Below are 23,605 nucleotides of genomic sequence, written 5' to 3'. Positions count from 1 at the left end.
GTGAAATCTGGGGTCTACCGGGGTGCCAGGCAGTGTTCCCCAACCCATTGCTTTTCCCTGGAGTAGGTCAATGCTAGCTACCCCTACAGCGCACGCGTGCACACACACCCTCATCTGATAAGCCCTGGTTTCAGGGCTGCTGCAAACCTGTCCCAGGCACTCCTGTCCTCTGAACAGGTAAGATACTCTTTACCATCAGAGTCAAATTGGTAGAAGACTTTTCAGCTCAACTTTGAACAGAGAGAAATGGGGTAGAGGTTCCAGAGAAAGGGAGAGCTTTTTCTATTGTTTACTTCTAATTGTGTTAACATTTTCAAGATCACTCAGCATAAATTGAGTCCAGCTAAGTTTAAGTGTAGGTTTGCTTTTTTTTTGCTTTTTTTTGCTTTTTTTTTTTTTTTGCGGTACGCGGGCCTCTCACTGTTGTGGCCTCTCCCGTTGCGGAGCACAGGCTCCAGACGCACAGGCTCGGCGGCCATGTCTCATGGGCCCAGCCGCTCCGGGGCATGTGGGATCTTCCCGGACCGGGGCACGAACCCACGTCCCCTGCATCGGCAGGCGGACTCCCAACCACTGCACCACCAGGGTAGCCTTCCGTGATGGCACAGTGGTTGAGAGTCCGCCTGCCGATGTAGGTGACGTGGGTTCATGCCCCGGTCCCGGAAGATCCCACAGGCCGTGGAGCGGCTAGGCCCGTGAGCCATGGCTGCTGAGCCTGTGCGTCCAGGGCCTGTGCTCCACAACGGGAGAGGCCACAACAGTGAGAGGCCCATGTGCCAGAAAAAACAAAAAAGAAATTAAGCCCTTATTGGTCGCATCATTTGCAAATATTTTCTCCCAGACTGTAGGTTGTCTTTCTGTTTGGTTTATGGTTTCGTTTGCTGTGCAAAAGCTTATAAGTTTGATTAGGTCCCATTTGTTTATTTTTGCTTTTATTTCTATTACCTTGGGAGACTGACCTAAAAAAAATCAGTATTATTTATGATTTTATGTCAGAAAATGCTTTGCCTATGTTCCCTTCTAGGAGTTTTTTTGTGTCTCGTCATATATTTAAGTCTTTAAGCCATTTTGAGTTTATTTTTGTGTATGATGTGAGGGTGTGTTCTAACTTCATTGATTTACATGCAGCTGTCCAACTTTTCCAACACCACTAGCTGAAGAGACTGTCTTTTCCCCATTGTATATTCTTGCCTGCTTTGTCAAAGGTGAATTGACCATAGGTGTGTGAGTTTATTTCTGGGCTCTCTATTCTGTTCCATTGATCCATATGTCTTTTTGTGCCAATACCACACTCTTTTGATTACTGTAGCTTTGTAGTATTGTCTGAAGTCTTGGAGGGTTATGCCTCCTGCTGTTTTCTTTTTCCTCAAGATTGTTTTGGCATGTCTGGGTGTTTTATGGTTCCATATAAATTTTAGTATTATTTGATCTAGTTCAGTGAAAAATGTCATGGGTAATTTGATACGGATCACATTAAATCTGTAGATTGCTTTGGATAGTATGGCCATTTTAACAATATTCTTCCAATCCAAAGACATGTAATGTCTTTCCAGTTCTTTGAATCATCTTGAATTTACTTTATTAATGTTTTGTGTTTCTCAGCATGTAAGTCTTACATCTCCTTGGTGAGGTTTATTCCTAAGTATTTTTTTTTTGGATGCAACTTTAAAGGGTATTGTTTGTCTGCATTCCCTTTCTGATATTTCATTGTTAGTGTAAAGAATTGCAACCAATTTCTGTATATTAATTTTGTATCCAGCTACCATGCTGAATTTGTTTATCAGTTCTAGTAGTTTTTTTGTGGCATCTTTTGGGTATTCTAGATATAGTATCTTGTCATCTGTTTATAATTATAATTTTACCTCCTCCCTACCAATTTGAACACGTTTTATTTTTCTTGTCTAATTGCTGTGGTAGGACTGGCAATTCTATTTTGAATAGAAGTGGTGAGAGTAGGCATGCTTGTCTTTTTCCAGATTTTAACAGGAAGGCTTTCAGCTTTTCACCATTGAATATTATACTGGTTGTGGGTTTGTCATAAATAGCTTTTATTATGTTGAGATATGTTCCCTCTATACCATTTTCATAAGGGGTTTTATCATGAATGGATATTGAATTTTATCAAATGCTTTTTCTGCATCTATTGAGATGATCATGTGGTTTTGTCTTTTCTTTTGCTGATGAGGTGTATCACATTGATTTGCATATGTTGAACCATCCTTTTGACACTGGGATGAACCCAAATTGGTTGTGGTGTATGATCTTTTTTATGTGTTGTTGGATTCAGTTTGCTAGTATTTTATTGAGAATTTTTACACCTATATTCATCAAAGATATTGGCCTGAAATTTTCTTTTTTGGTAGTGCTTTTGTCTGATTTTGGTATCAGGGTGGCAGTGTCTTCATAGAATGTCTTTTGAAGTGTTCCTTCCTCTTCAATCTTTTGGAAGAGTTTGAGAAGGATCAGTATGCATTCTTCTTTGTATGTTTGGTAGAATCCACATGTGAAGACATCTGGTTCTGGAGTTTTGTTTGTAAGGAGTTTTTTGAAATCACAGATTCTGTTTCACTTCTAGTGATCAGTCTGTTCAAGTTATCTATTTCTTCTTGATTCAGTTTTGGTGCATTGTATGTTTCTAGAAACTTGTCCATTTCTTCTAGTTTGTCCAATTTGTTGACATAAATTGTTCACAGTATTCTCTTATTCCCCCCCCCCCCATGGTATCAGTTGTGACTTCTGCTCTTTCCTTTCTTATTTGTTTCTTTGTGTCTCCTCTCACTTCTTCTTGGTGAGCTTGGCCAGAGGTTTGTCTATTTTGTTTACTATCTCAAAGAACCAGCTCTTGGTTTTATTGATTTTTTTTCTATTGTCTTTTAATCTCTATTTATTTCCTCTCTGATCTTTGTTATCTCCTTCCTTCTGCTGACTTTAGGTTTTCTTTGTTCCTTTTCTCATTCTTTTAGGTGGTGGGTTTAGGTTGTTTCCTAAAGAAGACCTCTATCACTATGAATTTCCATGTAAGAAATGCTTTTGCTACATCCCATAGATTTTGTATGGCTGTGTTTTCATTGTCTCATTGCTTCAAGTATTTTTTAATTTCTTCTTCTTCTTCTTTTTTTTTTTTTTTTTTGGTTTTCAGGGAAAAGTTTTTATTTTACTTATTTATTTTTTTATTATTTTATGTTGGAGTATAGTTGATATACAATGTTGTGTTTCAGGTGTATAGCAAAGTGATTTAGTTATACATATACATATATTTATGCTGTTTCAGGTTCTTTTCCCATGTAGGTTCTTACAGAGTATTGAGTAGAGTTCCTTGCACTATACTGTAGATCCTTCTTGATTATCTATTTTATATATAGTGGTGTGTATATGTTAATTCCAACCTCCTAATTTATCCCTTGCCCCACCCCCACCTTTCCCCATTGGTAACCATAACTTTCTTTTCTATGTCTGTGAGTCTGTTTAATAATTAGCAGTTCCTTAATAATTAACAATATAGAGCATCTTTTCATGTGCTTTTTGCCCATCTGTATGTCTTCTGTGGAGAAATGTTGATTTATGTCTTCTGCCCATTTTTTTTATTGTGTTGATTTTTTTTTTAATATTGAGCTGCATGAGCTTTTTTATATTTTGAAGATTAATCCCTTTGTGGTCACATCATTTGCAAATATTTTTTCTCATTCGGTGGGTTATCTTTTCGTTTTGTCAGTGGTTTCCTTTGTGGTGCAAAAGCTTTTTTTTTTTTAATTTTTATTGGAGTAGAGTTGATTTACAATGTGTTAGTTTCACATGCACAGCAAAGTAAATCAGACTAATTATATATTTTTTTTAATTTTTATTGGAGTAGAGTTGATTTACAATGTTGTGTTAGTTTCACATGAACAGCAAAGTAAATCACACTAATTATATGTGTGTGTATATATATAATATATATGCATATTATATATATATTTTATATATATATAAAATCTTCATTCTTTTTCAGATTCTTTTCCCATATAGGTTATTACAGAATATTGAGTACAGTTGCCTGTGTTATACAGTAGGTCCTTATTCGTTATTAATTTTATACATAGTAGTTGGTATATGTTAATCCAAATCTCCTAATTTATCACTTACCCCAACACTTCCCCTTTGGTAACCTTAAGTTTGATTTCGAGATCTGTGAGTCTGTTTCTGTATTGTAACTCAGTTCATTTCTATGATGTTTTAACTAGATTCCACATATAAGTGATATCATATGATATTTGTCTTTATCTGACTTAATTCACTTAGTATGATAATTTCTAGGTCCATACATGTTGCTGCAACTGGCATTATTTCATTCTTTTTTAAAATTTTTATTTTATATTGCAGTGTAGTTGATTTACAATGATGTGTTAGTTTCAGCTGTACAGCAAAGTGATTTAGTAATACATATACATATATCTATTCTTTTTCAGATTTTTTTCCAATATAGGTTGTTACATGGTACTGAGTAGAGTTCCCTGTGCTATACATTAGGTCCCTGTTGATTATCTATTTTATATATAGTAGTTTGTATATGTTAATCCCAACCTCCTAATTTATTCCTCCCCCCACCTTTCCCCTTTTTGTAACCATAAGCTTGTTTTCTAAGGCTGTGAGTTTGTTTCTGTTTTGTAAATAAGTTCATTTGTATCATTTTTAGATTCCACATATAAGTGATATCATATATTTGTATTTTTCTGTCTGACTTACTTCACTTAGTATGATAAACTCTAGGTCCTTCCATATTGCTGCAAGTGGCATTATTTCATTATTGTTTATGGCTGAGTAATATTCCATTATATATATGTACCACATCTTCTTTATCTACTCATCTGTTGATGGACATTCACATTGCTTCCATGTCTTGGCTATTATACATAGTACTGCTGTGAACATTGGGGTGTGTGTATCTTTCTGAATTAGAGTTTTCCTCTTTTCTGGCTATATGTCCTGGAGTGGAATTACTGGTAGTTCTATTATTAGTTTTCTGAGGAACCTCCATACTGTTTTCCACAGTGGCTGCACCAACTTACAATCCCACCAACAGTGGAGGAGGGTTTCCTTTTCTCCACACCCTCTCCAGCTTTTGTTATCTGTAGACTTTTTAATGATGGCCATTCTGACAGGTGTGCAGTGGTATCTTGTTGTACTTTTGATTTGCATTTCTCTAATATTCGTGATGTTGAGCATCTTTTCATGTGCTTTTTGCCCACCTGTATGTCTTCTTTGGAGAAATGTCTATTTACATCTTCTGCCCATTTCTTGATTGGGATCTTTGTTTGTTTGATATAGAGCTGCATGAGCTATTTGTAAATTTTGGAGATCTATCCCTTTCAGTCGCTTCATTTGCAGATACTTTCTCCCATTCTGTGGGTTGTCTTTTCATTTTGTTTATGGTTTCCTTTGCTGTGCAAAGCTTTTAAGTTTAATTAGGTCCTATTTGTTTATTTTTGGTTTTATTTTCATTACTCTAGGGGTTGGATCCAATAAGATGCTGCAATTTAAGTCAAAGAGTATTCTGCCTATATTTTCCTCTAAAAGTTTTACAGTATCCGGTCTTAACATTTATGTATTTAATCCATTTTGAGTTTAGTTTTGTGTACAGTGTTAGAGAATGTTCTAATTTCATTCTTTTACATTTAGCTCTCCAATTTTCCCAGAACAACTTCTTGAAGAGACTCTCTTCTCTTCATTGTATATTGTTGCCTCCTTTGTCATAGATTAATTGATCATAGTTGCCTGGGTTTATTTCTGGGCCTTCTATCATATTCCCTTGATCTCTATTTCTGTTTTTGTGCCAGTACCATACTGTTTTGATTACTGTAGCTTTATAGTATAGTCTGAAGTCAGGAAGCTTGATCCCTACCGCTCTGTTTTTCTTTCTCAACATTGTTTTGGCTATTCAGGGTCTTTTGTGTTTCCATTCACATTTTAAGATTTTTTGTTCTAGGTCTGCAAAAATACCAGTGGTAATATGATAGGGATAGCTTGAATCTGTAGACTGCCTTGGGTAGTATATTCATTTTGACCATATTGATTCTTCCAATCCAAGAACATGGTATATCTTCCCATCTGTTTGAGTCATCGCCGATTTCTTTCATCAGTATCTTATAGTTTTCAGAGTACAGGTCTTTTGCCTCCTTAGGTAGGTGTAGTCCTAGGTATTTTATTCTTTTTGATGTGATGGTAAATGGGATTGTTTCCTTAATTTTTCTTTCTGATCTTTCGTTCTTAGGATATAGAAATGCAACAGATTTCTGTGTATTAATTTTGTATCCTGCAACATTACCAAATTCATTGATGAGCTGTAGTTATCATCTGGTAACATCTTTAGGATTTTCTATGTATAGTATCATGTCATCTGCAAACGTTGACCATTTTATTTCTTCTTTTCCAATTTGGATTCCTTTTATTTCCTTTTCTTCTCTGATTGCCATGGCTAGGACTTCCAAAACTTCCAAAGCTAGGACTATTCAAACTATGTTGAATAAAAGTAGTGAGAATAGACATCCTTGTCTTGTTCCTGACCTTAGAGGGAATGCTTTCAGCTTCTCACCTGAGAATGATGTTAGCTGTGGGTTTGTCATATATGGCCTTTATTATATTGAGGTATGTTCCCTCAATTCCCAGTTTCTGGAGAGTTTTTATCATAAATTGGTGTTGAATTTTGTCAAAAGCTTTTTCTGCATCTATTGAGATGATCATATGGTTTTATTCTTCAATTTGTTAATGTGGTGTATCACACTGGTTGATTTGTGGTATTGAAAAATCCTTGCATCCCTGGAATAAATCCCACTTGATCCTGGTGTATGATCCATCTTATGTATTGTTGGATTGGGTTTGCTAATATTTTGTTGAGGATTTTTGTGTCTGTGTTCATCAGTGACATAGTCCTGTAATTTTCTTTTTTTGTGATATCTTTGTCTGATTTTGGTATCAGGGTGATGGTGGCCTCATAAAATGAGTTTGGGAGTGTTCCTACCTCTGCTATATTTTGGAAGAGTTTGAGAAGGATAGGTGTTAGCTTTTGTCTAAATGTTTGATAGAATTCGCCTGTGAAGCCATCTGGTCCCGGACTTTTGTTTCTTGGGAATATTTTAATCATTGTTTCAATTTCAGTGCTTGTGATTGGTCTGTTCATATTTTATATTTCTTCCTAGTTCAGTTTTGGGAGATTGCACCTTTCTAAGCATTTGTCCATTTCTTCTAGGTTGTCCATTTTATTGGCATAGAGTTGTTTGTAGTAGTCTCTTATGATCATTTATATTTCTGTGGTGTCAGTTGTAACTTTTCCTTTTTCATTTCTAACTTTCTTGATTTGAAAGTTCATTTCTAACTTTCTATCTTTTTTTCCTTGATTGAGTCTGCATATGTTTTATCAATTTTGTTTATCCTTTCAAAGAAACAGCTTTTAGTTTCATTGATCTTTTCTATTGTTTTCTTCTCTATTTCGCTTTTTTCTGCTCTGATCTTTATGATTTCTTTCCTTCTACTAATTTTGGGTTTTGTTTATTCTTCTCTAGTTGCTTTAGGTGTATGGTTAGGTTGTTTATTGGGGATTTTTCTTGTTTCTTGAGGTAAGAATGTATTGCTATATAATATTCCCTAATAAAACTGCTTTTGCTGAATCCCAGAGGTTCTGGATCATCGCATTCTCGTTTTCATTTATCTCTAGGTATTTTTTTATTTCCTTCTTGATTTCTTCAATGATCCATTGGTTGTTTAGTAGAATACTGTTTAGCCTCCACGTGTTTCTGTGTTTTACAGGTTTTTTCTTGTAGTTGATTTCCAACGTGATAGTGTTGTGGTCAGAAAAGATACTTGATATGATTTCAGTTTTCTTAAATTTACCAAGGCTTGCTTTGTGGCCCAGCTTGTGATCTATTCTGGAGAATGTTCCATGAGCTCTTGAAAATAATGTATATTCTGCTGATTTCTGATGGAATGCCCTATAAATTTCAATTAAGTCTATCTGGTCTAACATAACATTAGAGGCCTGTGTGTTCTTATTGATTTTCTATCTGCATGATCTGTCCATTGATGTAAGTGGAGTGTTAAAGTCCCCCATATTATTGTGCTACTGTCAATTTCTGCTTTTATGACTATTAGCATTTGCCTTATATATCGAGATGCTCATATATAGGGTGAATATATATTTAAAATTGTTATATCTTCTTCTTGGATTGATCCTGTGATGATTCTGCAGTGTAATTTTTTTGTCTCTTGTAACCATCTTTATTTTAAAGTCTATTTTGTCTGATATGAGTATTGCTACCCCAAATTTCCTTTGATTTCCTTGTACATGGAATAACTTTTTCCATCCCCTCACTTTCAGTCTGCGTTTCCCTAGATCTAAAGTGGTTCTCTTGTAGACAGGATATATATGGGTTTTGTTTTTGTATCCATTCAGGCAGTCTATGTCTTTTGTTTGGAGCATTTAAACCACTTATATTTACGGTAATCACCAGTATGTATTTATTGCCATTTTGTTGATTATTTTGGAGCTGTTTTTGTTGGTCTTTTTGCTCCCCTTCCTCTTATGTTCTCTTCTTTAGTGATTCAGTGACTATCTTTAGTGTTGTGTTTGGATTCCTTTTTCTTTTTTGAGGGTATATCTATTGTAGATTTTTGATTTGCAATTACCATGAGGTTTTGATATAGCAGTCTATGTATATACAAGACTGTTTTAAGTTGCTAGTCTCTTAATTTCAAATGCATTTCCAATATCCTGCATTTGTACTCTCCTCTTCTCATGATTGCTGGTTTTGACAGCATATTTATGTGTGAGTGATTTCCTACCTTTACTATATGTTTACATTTACCAGTGAGCTTTCCCATTTCATGATTTTCTTGTTTCCAGTTGTGGTCTTTTCTTTTCCATCTAGAAACGTTCTTTTAGCATTTGTTTCAAACCAGATGTTGCATTTAATGTTTAAGAGATATCTTAAACTGTCCTCATTTCTTTTTTTAAAATTATTTATTTATTTTTAATTTATTTTTGGCTGTGTTGGGTCTTTTTTTTTAAGACTGCACTTTTCCCCTTTTTATTTATATAAACATTTAAAATTTTTTTCACATCTTTATTGGAGTATAATTGCTTTCCAATGGTGTGTTAGTTTCTGCTTTGTAACAAAGTGAATCAGTTATACATATACATATGTCCCCATATCTCTTCCCTCTTGCATCTCCCTCCCTCCCACCCTCCCTATCCCACCCCGCTAGGTGGTCACAAAGCACCTAGCTGATCTCCCTGTACTATGTGGCTGCTTCCCACTAGCTATCTATTTTATGTTTCATAGTGTATATATGTCCATGACACTGTCACACTTTGTCCCAGCTTAACCATCCCCCTCCCTGTATCCTCAACTCCATTTTCCAGTAGGTCTGCATCTTTATTCCCATCTTGCCCCTAGGTTCTTCTGAGCATTTTCTTTTCTTTTTTTTTTTCAATTACATATATATGTGTTAGCATATGGTATTTGTTTTTCTCTTTCTGACTTACTTCACTCTGTATGACAGACTCTAGGTCCATCCACCTCACTACAAATAACTCAGTTTGGTTCCTTTTTATGGCTGAGTAATATTCCATTGTACATATGTGCCACATCTGCTTTATCCATTCATCTGTTTAGGGACACTTAGGATGTTTCCATGTCCTGGCTATTGTAAATAGAGCTGCAATGAACATTTTGGTATATGACTCTTTTTGAATTATGGTTTTCTCAGGGTATATGCTCAGTAGTGGGATTGCTGGGTCATATGGTAGTTCTACTTGCAGTATTTTAAGGAACCTCCATACCGTTCTCCATAGTGGCTGTATCTATTTACATTCCCACCAACAGTGCAAGAGGGTTCCCTTTTCTCCACACCCTCGCCAGCATTTATTGTTTCTAGATTTTTTGATGATGGCCATTCTGACTGGTGTGAGGTGATACCTCATTGTAGTTTCGATTTGCATTTCTCTAATGATTAATGATGTTGAGCATTCTTTCTTGTGTTTGTTGGCAATCTGTATATCTTCTTTGGAGAAATGTCTATTTAGGTCTGCCAATTTTTGGATTGGGTTGTTTGCTTTTTTGATATTGAGCTTCATGAGTTGCTTGTATCTTTTGGAGATTAATCCTTTGTCAGTTGCTTCATTTGCAAATATTTTCTCCCATTCTCAGGGTTGTCTTTTCACCTTGTTTATGTTTTGTTTTTGTTTTTGTTTTTTTTTTTGCTGTGCAAAAGCTTTTAAGTTTCATTAGATCCCATTTGTTTATTTTTGTTTTTATTTCCATTTCTCTAGGAGGTGGGTCCAAAAGGATCTTGCTGTGATTTATGTCATAGAGTGTTCTGCCTATGTTTTCCTCAAAGAGTTTTATAGTGTCTGGCCTTACATTTAGGTCTTTAATCCATTTTGAGTTTATTTTTGTGTATGATGGTAGGGAGTGTTCTAATTTCATTATTTTACATGTAGCTGTCCAGTTTTCCCAGCACCACTTATTGAAGAGGCTGTCTTTTCTCCACTGTATGTTCTTGCCTCCTTTATCAAAGATAAGGTGACCATATGTGCATGGGTTTATCTCTGGGCTTTCTATCCTGTTCCACTGATATATATTTCTGTTTTTGTACCATACTGTCTTGATTACTGTAGCTTTGTAGTATATTCTGAAGTCAGGGAACCTGATACCTCCAGCTCCATTTTTCTTTCTCAAGGTTGCTTTGTCTATTCGGGGTCTTATTTGTTTCCATACAAATTGTGAGATTTTTTGTTCTAGTTCTGTGAAAATTGCCAGTGGTAGTTTGACAGGGATTGTATTGAATCTGTAGATTGCTTCAGGTAGTAGAGTCATTTTCACAATGTTGATTCTTCCAATCCAAGAACACGGTATATCTCTCCATCTGTTTGTATCATCCTTAATTACTTTAATCAGTGTCTTATAATTTTCTGCATACAGGTCTTTTGTCTCCTTAGGTAAGTTTATTCCTAGATATCTTATTCTTTTTCTTGCAATGGTAAATGGGAGCGTTTTCTTCCCCCCCCCCCCCCAACCCAGTATGTGGGCCTCTCACTGTTGTGGCCTCTCCCGTGTGGAGCACTGGCTCTGGAAGTGCAGGCTCAGCGGCCATGGCTCACGGGTCCAGCCGCTCTGCGGCATGTGGGATCTTCCCGGACCGGGGCACGAACCCATGTCCCATGCATCAGCAGGCGGACTCTCAACCACTGCACCACCAGGGAAGCCCAGGAGCGTTTTCTTAATTTCACTTTCAGATTTTTCATCATTAGTGTATAAGAATGCAAGTGTTTTCTGTGCATTAATTTTGTACCCTGCTACTTTACCAAATTCATTGATTAGCTCTAGTAGTTTTCTGGTAGCATCTTTAGGATTCTCTATGTATAGTATCATGTCATCTGCAAACACTGACAGCTTTACTTCTTCTTTTCCGATTTGGATTCCTTTTATTTCTTTTTCTTCTCTGATTGCTGTGGCTAAAACTTCCAAAACTATGTTGAATAATAGTGGTGAGAGTGGGCAACCTTGTCTTCTTCCTAATCTTAGTGGAAATGGTTTCAGTTTTTCAATGTTGAGGACGATGTTGGCTGTGGGTTTGTCATATATGGCCTTTATTATGTTGAGAAAAGTTCCCTCTATGCCTACTTTCTGCAGGGATTTTATCATAAATCGGTGTTGAATTTTGTCAAAAGATTTCTCTGCATCTATTGAGATGATCATATGGTTTTTCTCCTTCAATTTGTTAATATGGTGTATCACATTGATTGATTTGCGTATATTGAAGAATCCTTGCATTCCTGGGATAAACTCCACTTGAGCATAGCTTATGATCCTTTTAATGTGCTGTTGGATTCTGTTTGCTAGTATTTTGTTGAGGATTTTTGCATCTATGTTCATCAGTGATATTGGCCTGTAGTTTTCTTTTCTTGTGACTACTTTGTCTAGTGTTGGTATCAGAATGATGGTGGCCTCATATAGTGAGTTTGGGAGTGTTCCTCCCTCTGCTATATTTTGGAAGGGTTTAAGAAGGATAGGTGTCAGCTCTTCTCTAAATGTTTGATAGAATTCGCCTGTGAAGCCATCTGGTCTTGGACTTCTGTTTGTTGGAAGATATTTAATCACACTTTCAATCTCAGTGCTTGTGATTGGTCTCATCATATTTTCTATTTTTCCTGGTTTAGTCTCGGAAAGTTGTGCCTTTCTAAGAATTTGTCCATTTCTTCCAGGTTTCCATTTTATTGGCATATAGTAGCTTGTAGTAATCTCTCATGATCCTTTGTATTTCTGCAGTGTCAGTTATTACTTCTCCTTTTTCATCTCTAATTCTATTGATTTGAGACTTATCCCTTTTTTTCTTGATGAGTCTGGTTAGTGGTTTATCAATTTTGTTTATCTTCTCAAAGAACGAGCTTTTAGTTTTACTGATCTTTGCTATCGTTTCCTTCATTTCTTTTTCATTTATTTCTAATCTGATCTTTATGATTTCTTTCCTTCCTCTAACTTTGGGTTTTCTTTGTTCTTTCTCTATTTGGTTTAGGTGTAAAGTTAGGTTGTTTATTTGAGATGTTTCTTGTTTCTTAAGATAGGCTTGTATAGCTATAAACTTCCCTCTTAGAACTGCTTTTGCTGCATCTCATAGGTTTTGGGTCATTGTGTTTTCATTGTCATTTGTTTCTAGGTATTTTTTGATTTCCTCTTTGATTTCTTCAGTGATCTCTTGGTTATTAATTAGTGTGTTGGTTAGCCTCCATGTGTTTGTATTTCTTACAGATTTTTTCTTGTAATTGATATCTAGTCTCAGAGCATTGTGGTTGGAAAAGATACTTGATATGATTTCAATTTTCTTAAATTTACCAAGGCTTGATTTGTGACCCAAGATATGATCTATCCTAGAGAATGTTCCATAAGCACTTGAGAAGAAAGTGTATTCTGTTGTTTTTAGACAGAATGTCCTATAAATATTAAGTCCATCTTGTTTAATGTATCATTTAAAGCTTGTGTTTCCTTATTTATTTTCATTTTGGATGATCTGTCCATTGGTGAAAGTGGGCTGTTAAAGTCCCCTACTGTGATTGTGTTACTGTCAGTTTCCCCTTTTATGGCTGTTAATATTTTCCTTATCTATTGAGGTGCTCCTATGTTGGGTGCATAAATGTTTACAATTGTTGTATCTTCTTCTTGGATTGATCCGTTGATCATTATGTAGTGTCCTTCTTTGTCTCTTGTAATAGTCTTTGTTTTAAAGTCTATTTTGTCTGATATGAGAATTGCTACAACAGCTTTCTTTTGATTTCCATTTGCATGGAATAACTTTTTCCATCCCCTCACTTTCAGTCTGTATGCGTCCCTTGGTCTGAAATGAGTCTCTTGTAGACAGCATATATACAGGTCTTGTTTTTGTATCCATTCAGCCAGTCTAAGTCTTTTGGTTGGAGCATTTAATCCTGTTACTTTTAAGTTAATTATCGATATGTATGTTCCTATTACCATTTTCTTAATTCTTTTGCTTTTATTATTGTAGGTCTTTTCCTTCTCTTCTGTTTCCTGCCTAGAGGAGTTCCTTTAGCATTTGTTGTAAAGTTGGTTTGGTGGTGCTGAATTCTCTTAGCTTTTGCTTGTCTGTAAAGCTTGTAATTTCTCCATCAAATCTGAATGAGATCCTTGCTGGGTAGAGTAATCTTGGTTGTAGGTTTTTCTCTTTCATCTCTTTAAATATGTCCTGCCAGTCCCTTCTGGCTTGCAGAGTTTCTGCTGAATGATCAGCTGTTTACCTTATGGAGATTCCCTTGTGTGTTATTTTTCCATTGCTGCTTTTAATTTTTTTTTTTGTATTTAATTTTTGAAAGTTTGATTAATATGTGTCTTGGCGTGTTTCTCCTTTGATTTATCCTGTATGGGACTCTCTATGCTTCTTGGACTTGATTAACTATTTCCTTTCCTATATTAGGGAAGTTTTCAACTATAATCTCTTGAAATATTTTCTCAGTCCCTTTCTTTTTCTCTTCTTCTTCTGGAACCCCTATCATTTGAATGTTGGTGCATTTAATGTTGTCCCAGAGGTCTCTGAGACTGTCCTCAGTTCTTTTCATTCTTTTTTCTTTATTCTGCTCTGCAGTAGTTATTTCCACTATTTTATCTTCCAGGCACTTATCCGTTCTTCCGCCTCAGTTATTCTGCTATTGATCCCTTCTAGAGAATTTTTAATTTCATTTATTGTGTTGTTAATCTCCGTTTGCTCTTTACTTCTTCTAGGTCCTTGTTAAACGTTTCTTGTATTTTCTCCATTCTATTTCCAAGATTTTCGATCATCTTTACTATCATTATTCTTTATTCTTTTTCAGGTAGACTGTCTATTTCCTCTTCATTTGTTAGGTCTGGTGGGTTTTTATCTTGCTCCTTCATCTGTGGTGTGTTTTTCTGTCTTCTCATTTTGCTTAACTTACTGTGTTTGGGGTCTCCTTTTTGCAGGCTGCAGGTTTGTTGTTTCCATTGTTTTTGGTGTCTGTGCCCAGTGGCCAAAGTTGGTTCAGTGGGTTGTGTAGGCTTCCTGGTGGAGGGGACCAGTTCCTGTGTTCTGGTGGATGAGGCTGTATCTTGTCTTTCTGGTCAGCAGGTCCATGTCTGGTGGTGTGTTTTGGGCTGTCTGTGTACTTATTATGATTTTAGGCAGCCTCTGTTCTAATGGGTGGGTCTGTATTCCTGTCTTGCTAGTTGTTTGGCATAGGGTGTCTAGCACTGTAGCTTGCTGGTCATTGAGTGGAGCTGGGTCTTGACGTTGAGATGGAGATCTCTGGGAGATTTTTGCTGTTTGATACTACATGGAGCTGGGAGGTCTCTTGTGGACCAGTGTCCTGCACTTGGCTCTCCCACCTCAGAGGCACAGCCCTGACACCTGGCTGGAGCACCAAGAACCTGTCATCCACAAGGCTCAGAATAAGAGGGAGAAAAAATAAGAGAGAAAGAGAGAAAGAAAGAAAGAAAAGAAAGAAAGAAAAAAAGAAAGAAAGAAAGAATAAAATAGTTATTAAAATACAAAATAAATAATTATTAAGAAAAAATGTTTTTAAGTAATAAAAACAAATAAATGGACAGACAGAACCCTAGGACAAATGGTAAAAGCAAAGCTATACAGACAAAATCACACATAGAAGCATACACATACACACTCACAAAAAGAGAAAAAGGGAAAAAATGTGTATCTTTGTTCCCAAAGACCACATCCTCAATTTGGGTTGATTTGTTGTCTATTCAGATATTCCACAGATGCAGGGTACATCAAGTTAATTGTGGAGATTTAATCCGCTGCTCCTGAGGCTGCTGGGAGAAATTTCTCTTTCTCTTTTTTTTGCACAGCTCCCGGGGTTCAGCTTTCTATTTGGTCCTGCCTCTGCGTGTAGGTCACCTGAGGGCGTCACTTCTTCACTCAGACAGGACGGGGTTAAAGGATCAGTTTGTTCAGAGGCTCTGGCTCACTCAGGCTGGGGGGAGGGTGGGGTACGGATGAGGGGCAAGCCTGTGGCGGCAGAGGCCGGTGTGTCTTTGCACCAGCCTGAGGCGTGCCGTGCGTTCTCCCAGAAAGTTTTCCCTGGATCCCGGGACCCTGGCAGTGGCGGGCTGCACAGGCTCCCGGGAGAGGAGGTGTGGATAGTGACCTGTGCTTGCACACAGGCTTCTTGGTGGTAGCAGCAGCAGGCTTGGTGTGTCACGTCCGTCTTTGGTGTCCGCACTGATAGCCACAGCTTGCGCCCGTCTCTGGAGCTCCTTTAAGCAGTGCTCTTAATCCCCTCTCCTTGCACACCAGGAAACAAAGAGGCAAGAAAAAGTCTCTTGCCTCTTCGGCAGCTCCAGACTTTTTCCCGGACTCCCTCCCGGCTAGCTGTGGTGCACTAGCCCCTTCAGGCTGTGTTCATGCAGCCAACCCCAGTCCTCTCCCTGGGATCCGACCTCCTAAGCGCAAGTCTCAGCTCCCAGCCCCGCCCGGCCCAGCGGGTGAGCAGACAAGCCTCTCGGGCTGGTGAGTGCTGGTCGCATTGATCCTCTGTGCGGGAGTCTCTCCGCTTTGCCCTCCGCATCCCTGTGGCTGTGCTCTCCTCCGTGGCTCCAAAGCTCCCCCCTCTGCCACCCGCAGTCTCCGCCCGCGAAGGGGCTTCTAATGTGTGGAAACTTTCCCTCCTTCACGGCTCCCTCCCAGAGCTGCAGATCCTGTCCCTATTTTGTCTCTGTTTTTTCTTTTTTCTTTTACCCTACCCAGGTACGTGGGGAGTTTCTTGCCTTTTGGGATGTCTCAGGTCTTCTGCCAGCGTTCAGTATGTGTTATGTAGGAGTTGTTCCACATGTAGATGTATTTCTGTTGTATTTGTGGGGAGGAAGTTGATTTCCACGTCTTACGCTTCCGCCATCTTGAAGCTCCTCCCTGCTGTGTTGGGTCTTCGGTGCTGCAAGTGGGCTTTCTCTAGTTGCGGTGAGCAGGGACTACTCGTCGTTGCAGTGCATGGGCTGCTCATTTCGGTGTCTTCTGGTGTTGTAGAGCACGGTCTCTGTTTGCGGACTTCAGGAGTTTTGGCACATGGGCTCAGTAGTTGTGGCTTGCAGGCTGTAGAGTGCAGGCTCAGTAGTTGTGGCGCACAGGCTTAGTTGGTTCGCCACATGTGGGATCTTCTGGGACCAGGGCTTTAACCCATGTCCCCTGCATTGGCAGGCAGATGCTTAACCACTGCACACCAGGGAAGTCCCTTAAACTGTCCTCATTTCTTTTCATTCGTTTTTCTTTATTCTGTTCTACAGCAGTGATTTCCACTATTCTGCCTTTGAGCTCACGTATCCAATCTTCTGCCTCATTCATTCTGCTATTGATTCTTTCTAGTGTATTTTTCATTTCAGTTATTGTATGTTCAACTTTGTTCTTTAGATCTTCTAGTTCTTTGTTAAGCATTTCTTGTAACTTCTCAGTCTGTTCCTCCATTTTTTTCTGAGATCTTTACTGTCATTACTCTGAAGTCTTTTTTTGGATAGATTGACTAGCTCCACTTCACTTAGTTGTTCTTCTGGGGTTTTATTTTGTTCCTTCGTCTGGAACATATTCCTCTGCCATCCTATTTTGTCTCACTTTCTGTGTTTGCAGTCCCACAAGCTGCAGGATTGTAGTTTCTCTTGCTTCTGGTGTCTGTCCCCTGGTGAGTGAGGCTGGTCTAAGAGGCTTGGGCAGGCTTCCTGGTGGGAGAGACTGGTGCCAGCCTACTGGTGGCTGGAGCTGGGTCTTGTCCCTCTGTTGGGCAGGGCCATATCAACAGGTGTGTTTAGAGGTGGCTGTGGACTGAGGAAGACTTTAAACAGCTTGTGTGCTGACGGGTGAGGATGTGTTCCTGCCCTGTTGGTTGTTTGGCCTGAGGCGACCCAGCACTGGAACATGCAGGCTGTTGGGTGTGGCCAGTCCTTGGCATCAAAATGGAGACCTGCAGACAGCTCATACCAATTAGTGCTCCCCAGTACCTTGACACCAGTATCCTTGTCCCTGCAGTGAGACACAGTTACCCCCCTACCTCTCCAGGAGACCCTCCCAGACCAACAGGTAGGTCTGACCCAGGCTTCTGTGAAGTCACTGCTTTTTCCCTGGGTCCCAGGGTGCACAAGACCTTGTGTGTGCCCTCCAAGAGTGGAGCTTATGGTTTCTCCAGTCCTATGGAGTTCCTGCGATCAAGTCCCATTGGCCTTCAAAATCAAGTGCTCTGGGGGCTGCTCCTCCTGAAGCCAAACCCCCAGACTGGGCAGCATGACATAGGCTCAGAACTCTCACTCCTGTAGGAGACCCTCTGTGATACAATTATTTTCCAGTTGTGTGTTGCCCACCTGGCAGGTATGTATGGGATTTGATTGTATCGTGAATGCACCCCTCCTACCATCTCATTGTGTCTTCTTCTTTGTCTTTGTACATAGAATATCTCTTAGGTTCCGGTCTTTTTTGTCGATGGTTGTTCAGCAGTTAGTTGTGATTTTGGTGTTTTCTTGAGAAGAAGTGAACTCAGGTCCTTCTACTCTGCCATCTTGTCCTCCAGCCAGGCATCTATTTCATTCTTTTCTATGTCTCAGTAATATTCCATTGTATAAATACACCACATCTCCCTTATCCATAAATCTATCAATCTGTCAGTGGATGTTTAGGTTGTTTCCATGTCTTGGTTATTGTGAATAGTGCTGCTATGAACATAGGGGTGCATGTATCTTTTTGAATTATAATTTTGTCTGGATATATGTCCAGGAGTGAGATTGCTGGATCATATAGCAACTCTATTTTTAGTTTTTTGAGGAACCTCCATACTGTTTTCCGTATTGGCTGCACCAATTGACATTCCCACCAACAGTGTAGGAGGGTTCCCTTTTCTCCACAACCCCCTCCAGCATTTGTTATTTGTAGAATTTTTAATGATGCCCATTCTGATTGGTGTGAGGTGGTACCTCGTTGTAGTTTTGATTTGATTTCTCTAATAATTAGCAATGATGAGCATCTTTTCATGTGCCTGTTGACCATCTGTATGTCTTCTTTGGAGAAATGTATATTTAGGTATTTTGCCCATTTTTTAATTGTGTTGTTTGTTTGTTTTGTTGTTATTGAGTTGTATGAGCTGTTTGTATATTTCAAAAATTAAGCCCTTTATTGGTCACATCATTTGCAAATATTTTCTTGCAGTCTGTAGATTCTCTTCATTTGGTTTATGGTTTCCTTTTCTGTCAAAAGCTGATAAGTTTGATTACGTCCCACTTGTTTATTTTTGTTTTTATTTTTATTGCCTTGGGAGACTGACCTACGAAAATGGTATGATTTATATCAGAGACTGTTTTGCCTATGTTCTTTTCTAAGAGTTTTATGATGTCATGTCTTATATTTGTCTTTAAGTCATTTTGAGTTTATTTTTGTGCATGGTGTGAAGGTATGTTCTAACTTCATTGGTTTGCATGTGGCTGTCCAACTCTCCCAACACCACTTACTGTAGAGACTTTCTTTTCCCCATTGTATGTTCTTTCCTTGTTTGTTGATAATTAATTGTCCGTAAGTGTGTGAGTTTATTTCAGAGCTCTTCTATTCCATTGATCCATGTGTCTTTTTTCTGCCAATACCACACTGTTTTGATAACTGTAGCTTTGCAATATTGTCTGAAGTCTTGGAGGGTTATGCCTCCTGCTTTGTTCTTTTCCCTGAGAATTGCTTTGGCAATTCTGGGTCTTTTTAGGTTCCATATAAATTTTAGTGTAATTTGTTCTAGTTCTGTGAAAAATGTCATGGATAATTTGATAGGGGTCACATTAAATCTATAGATTGCTTTGGATAGTGTGGCCATTTTAACACTATTAATTCTTCCAAGCCAAGAGCATGGGATATCTTTCCATTTCTTTTTATCATCTTCAGTTTCCTTTATTGATGTTTTGTAGTTCTCAGCATATAAGTATTTTCACCTTGTTGGTGAGTTTTATTCCTAAGTATTTTATTTTATTTTTTGATGCAACTTTAAAGGGTATTGTTTGTCTACATTCCCTTTCTGATATTTCATTGTTTGTATAAAGAAATGCAACCAATTTCTGTATGTTAATCTTGTATCCTGCTACTTTGCTGAATTTATCATTTCCAGTAGTTTTTGTGTGGAGTCTTTAGGGTTTTCTCTATGTAGTATTATGTCATCTGCATATAATGACAATTTTACCTCTTCCCTACCAATCTGAACACATTTTATTTCTTTTTCTAGTCTAATTGTTGTGGCTAGGACTTCCAATACTATGCTGAATAGAAGTGTTGACCATGGGCATACTTGTCTTGTTCCAGATTTTAGCAGGAACGCTTTCAGCTTTTCACCATTGAGTATTATGTTGGCTATGGGTTTGTCATAAATAGCTTTTATTATGTTGAGATATGTTCCCTCTCTATCCACTTTTGTAAGGGTTCTTATCATGAATCGATGGTGAATTTTATCAAATGCTTTTTCTGCATCTACTGAGATGATCATGTGGTGTTTGTCTTATTTTTTGATGTGGTGCATTACATTGATTGATTTACATATGTCAAACCATCATTGTGACCCTGGGATGAATCCAAGTTGGTTGTGGTGTATGATCTTTTTTATGTATTGTTCTATTTGGTTTGCTAATATTTTGTTGAGAATTTTTGCGTCTATAGTCATCAAAGATATTGGCTTGTAATTTTCTTTTTTGGTGGTGTCTATCTCGTTTTGGTATCAGGGTGATGGTGACTTCATGGAATGTCTTTGGGAGTGTTCTCTCCTCTTCAGTCTTTTGGAAGAGTTTGAGAAGGATTGGTGTAAGTTCTTTGTATGTTTGGTAGAATTTGCCTGTGAAGCCATCTGGTCCTGGACTTTTGTTTGTAGGGAGTATTTTTATTACAAATTCTATTTCATTTCTAGTGACTGGTCTTTTCAAGTTATCTATTTCTTCTTCATTCATTTTTGGTGGACTCTATGTTTCTAGAAACTTGTCCATTTCTACTAGGTTGCCGAATTTGTTGGCATATAATTGTTCATAGTATTCTCTTATGGTTTTTTGTGTCTCTGCAGTATCAGTTGTACTTTCTCCGCTTTCCTTTCTTATTTTATTTGAGTCTTCTCTCTTTTCTTCTTGGTGAGCCTAGCCAGAGGTTTGTCAATTATGTTTATCCTTTCAAAGAACCAGCTCTTGGTTTTATTGATTTTTTTTCTATTGTTCTTTTTTAAATCTCTATTTATTTCCTCTCTGATCTTTATTACTTCCTTCTTTCTGCTGACTTTAGGTTTTGTTTATTCTTTTTTTCTTTTCTAATTCTTTTAGGTGATGGGTTAGGCTTTTTTCAACTTGTTTTATGAGGAAGGCCTGTATCACTATGAACTTCTCTCTAAGAACTTCTTTTGATGCATCCCATAGATTTTGCATAGTTGTGTTTTCATTGTCATTTGCCTCAAGGTATTTTTAAATTTTTTCTTTGTTTTCATTGTTGGCCCATTGGCTTTTTAATAGCATGTTGTTTAGTCTTCATGTAATTGTTTTTCTTTTTTCCTAATTTCTTTTTCTGTGGTTGATTTCTAGTTTCATGCCATTGTGGTCAGAAAAGATGCTTGAAATAATTTCTATACTCTTAAATTTGTTGACTGTTTTGTGCCCTTGTATGTGGTCAATCCTAGGCAGTGTTCCATGTGCACTTGAAAAGAATGTGTATTCTACTTTTTTAAGATGTAATGTCCTGAAAATATCAATTAAGTTTAACTGTTCTATTGTATCATTTCAGAGCTCTGTTGCCTTATTGATTTTCTGTCTAAAAAATCTTTCCATTGATGTGAGTGAGGTGTTAAAAGTCTCCTACTATTATTGTATTCCCATCAGTTTCTCTCTTTATGTCTGTTAGTATTTGTTTTATGTATTTCGGTCCTCCTATACTGGGTGCATATATGTTGACAAGTGTAATATCCTCCTATATTGATCCCTTTACCATTATACAGTGTCCTTCTTTATCTTTCTTTTTAGACTTTGTTTTAATGTCTATTTTGTCTGATATGAGTATTGCGACCCCCACTTTCTTGTCATTTCTGTTTGCGTGAAATATCTTTTTGCATTCCCTCACTTTCCACCTGTGTGTGTCCTTTGCCTGAAAGTGGGTTTCTTGTAGGCAGCATATTGTAGGCTCTTGTTTTATATCCAATCTGCTACTCTATGTCTTTTGATTGGAGCATTTTTTCCATTGACATTTAAGATAACTATTGATATTTTATTGCCATTTTAAACCTTGTTTTCCCATTGATATTGTATTTCTCTTTGTCTCTTTCTTTTTCTTTTGTTTTTCCTTTTGTGGTTTGATGATTTTCTTTTGTATTATTCTTATGTTCTTTTTGGTTTTTGTGAATTCATTGTATGTTTTTTATTTCTAGTTACCTTGTTTTTCAAGTATATTAGCCTCTTCCTATATCTACTGATTTTAGACTGGTAGTCATATAGTCTCAAACACATTCTGGAAAAAAAAAATCTTCATTTTCATACTCTCCTCTCCCACATTTTATGATTTTGATGCCTTCTTTTACACCTTCATGTTCATCCTTTTTTCATCCTTTTGGTTATCATTGCTTTCACAGAAATTTTTTCTTTTAATATGTGTACTGGCTTATTTAAGTGATTTAGTTTCAAACAGATTTTCTGTTTCCTATAGATTCTTCTTTTCTATTTAGAGAAGACGTTTTGATATTTCCTTTAGGATAGGCTTAGTAGTGCTGTATTTTTTTAGTTTTTGCTTGTTTGAGAAATTCTTTATCTCTACTTCTATTCCAAATGATAAGCTTGCAGGCTAGAGTATCCTAGGTTACGTATTTTTCCCTTTCAGGACTTTGAATATATCTTGCCACTCCCTTCTGGTCTGCAGCATTTCTGTAGAGAAAGCAGCTGATAGACTTATGGAGGTTTGCTTGTAATTAACTCTTTGTTTTTCTCTTGCGCCTTTAGATATTTAGCAGGCCTCCTCTTTGCTCTGTGGTTGTCACTGCCCTGTCAGGGGCAGAGTCTGCTCCTGAGTTGTTGGAGTAGAAGCCCTCAGAACGGTTTCTGAGCTGCAGTGTGAGGTAGACGGGAGTGGAGTGTTCCCGCTGGGAGAGGGGCCACTGAGTCTTCCTTTGTGGGAGCTGTCTACCAGGGAGTGTGCTCTGTGGTGTCACCTGTGCAGGCTCGCAAAGTACTCTGTGGTTGGCACTGCCCTCGGCACCACCTCCACTGTGGGAATTCAGGCAGTTGTCCCTGTTGTCCCTCAGGCACTGTGTTCACAAAGCCACCAGCACAGATCCTTAGGTGCCGATCCACTGAAGTTGGGTACCAGGACCGCAGTAGTCACACACCTGGACCTGCCATGGGAGCTGTGGAAGCATCCCAGACCCCAGCCCCGCCTCCAAGCACATGTGACCGCAAAGCTCACAGCTGCTGAGGCCGGACTTGTCTGAGCCATGGGAGCACCCACTGTCCTGCTGCCAGAACTCGTAGAGGCAGCAGGGAGAAAGAGGCTGTTATGGCAGGCTTCACCCCTCCCTTCACACGCCCTTTAGCAATGGCACTTTGCCTCTATGGCAGGCCCAGGCTTCTTCTGTGTACACCCCAGTTGTGGCCCATACCACACTCCAGCCCCTTCAGGCTGTCTCCATGCTGCCAATCCCAGTCCTCTCCCTGGGTCTGTCCTCTGAAGCCTGAGTTTCAGCACCTAGCCCTGCACATACCAGTAGGCATGCATCTTGGGCTGGGGATTGCCGCAAGGTAGCACCGATCCTCTGTGCCCATCTCTCTCTGTTCTGCCTGCCGCCAACCAGTTGTTGTACTCTCTTCCGAGCCTCTGAAGCTCCCTTTCTGTCCCAGCTGATCTCCCCACCACTGAAGGTGCTTCCTAGGGTGTAGGAACGTTTCCTCTTTCACAGCTCCCTCCTAGAGGCGCAGGTCCATCCCAATTTCTTTTTTTTCTTTTGCCCTATGCAGTTATGTGGAGTTCTTTCTTGCACTTCTGGGTGTCTGAAATCTATTGCCCTAGTTCAGTAAGGTATTACATGAGCATTATTCTACATGTAGATGTATTTTTGATGTATTTGTGGGAGGAGGTG

At 38.3% G+C, this 23,605-nt stretch overlaps 1 protein-coding gene across 1 annotated transcript in view; it reads left to right on the top strand.

Moving 5' to 3' along the window:
* The window catches only part of USH2A (usherin), a 774,017-nt gene that overhangs the window by 744,598 nt on the left and 5,814 nt on the right, over positions 1–23,605 (top strand). The window lies entirely within an intron of this gene.

This window comes from Aethalodelphis obliquidens, unplaced genomic scaffold, assembly GCF_003676395.1.
Source record: "Aethalodelphis obliquidens isolate GAN/ISIS:26980383/991018 unplaced genomic scaffold, ASM367639v1 scaffold24, whole genome shotgun sequence".
Classification (NCBI taxonomy): Eukaryota; Metazoa; Chordata; class Mammalia; order Artiodactyla; family Delphinidae; genus Aethalodelphis; species Aethalodelphis obliquidens.
Note: the sequence above shows the minus strand (reverse complement) of the source record. Positions and strands in the feature narration are given on the sequence as shown.